Source organism: Bison bison, unplaced genomic scaffold (genome assembly GCF_000754665.1).
Source record: "Bison bison bison isolate TAMUID 2011002044 unplaced genomic scaffold, Bison_UMD1.0 scf7180017864482, whole genome shotgun sequence".
Taxonomy (NCBI): Eukaryota; Metazoa; Chordata; class Mammalia; order Artiodactyla; family Bovidae; genus Bison; species Bison bison.
This window is the reverse complement of record NW_011495042.1, coordinates 5080612-5082136: the sequence shown is the minus strand read 5'-3', so window position 1 is coordinate 5082136 and position 1525 is coordinate 5080612.

Sequence of the window (1525 nt, the reverse complement as noted above, 5' to 3'; positions counted from 1 at the left end):
CCTAACGCCTCTTTCTTACCTTCTGAAATAAATGTACAAGATGGCATTTGTTTGGAGTAGGAAATGGCAACCCACTCCAGTATTCTTGCCTGGAGAATCCCATAGAGGAGTCTGGCAGGCTACAGTCTATGGGGTCTCAAAGAGTTGGATGCAACTGAGCATACATATGCTGTGACTTTTTTTTTTTTTTTTTAAAGTTGAGTTTCATCAAGATAGGAAGTTGGCTCTGTGATACAGCCACCTTCAGCAGTTTCTGGGGTTTGCCACTGCAGCCTGCCCACCCGGCCTTCAAAGCATCAGACTCACATGCTTCTTAAATCTCGCAGGCCTTCCAGGATAGCTTAAAAACCAAAGTCTGTCACCAGATCCTCACTCCGCGTCGCTTTTCTAACTCTCCCTCTGAGCCAGAACGGGCTCAGCGGCATCATGCTGACTGGTTTGCGTCCAACTCGACCACTTACTGACTGTGAGACCCTAACTTTGGTTTCTTCATATGTTAAGAGGGATTAGTGTTACCAGCATACACACACAGTGGAACAGACTGTTCAGCCACAAAAAGGAATGGATACGGACCCGTGCTCCAACACAGATGGACCTCAGAAACATTATGCCAAGTGAGAAGCCGACACGAAAGGTCACATACTGTGTGATTGCAGTCATAAACACAAGTACATACATCCATACAGAACTCAGATTGGTGTGGTCACCAGAGCCTTCAGCGAGGGAGGGATGGGGAGGAACTGGTTAGTGGGTACGGACTCTCCTTTCGGGGTGATGAAATGTTCTAGAACCAGATAGAGCTGCTGGTTGTACGACACTGAATGTGCTGCTGCTGCTGCTGCTAAGTCGCTTCAGTCGTGTCCAACTCTGTGTGACCCCCTAGACGTCAGCCCACCAGGCTCCCCCGTCCCTGGGATTCTACTAAATGCCATTAAATTGTTCAGAGTTTTTATATCTTTGTATTTTACATAAAAATAAAAGTTAAATATCATTAACATGATGTGAATCTCACCTCAGTAAAAGAAAGTAAGAATAATGATACAATGTTACTGGGAATTCCCTGGCAGTTCCGTGGTTAGGACTTGGTGCTTTCACTATTGTGGGCCCAGGTTCAGTCCCTGCTCGGGGAACTAAGATCCTGCAGAAGCCGTACACCATGGCCAAAAACAAGAATGATGTCACTGACCCCAGCAGGTTGCTGGAGGATGCGGTAGGTCGATCCGTGCCAGGTTCTTGAGCTCAGCGCCTGGCCTGCAACACCCTTCAGCGCTTTGCAGCTGTGAGGGTTCATTTGGGGGTGGGGGAGTAGCCGCATCTGTAGAGCCACAGTGCACCCCATCCGTGACGGCTGTGATAATAGTTGTTGATGATGGTTACCATAGGTGATCCTCTTAGCTGCAGTTCTAGAAGCTGGCCTTTCCTCATCTCAGCTCCAGACTGTGAGGGAAAATGATGGCATCTTTGCCATCCCTGTCCTAGAGTTCCCTCATAAAGAGATTCAGTTCTCTTAAAAAAAAAAAAAAAG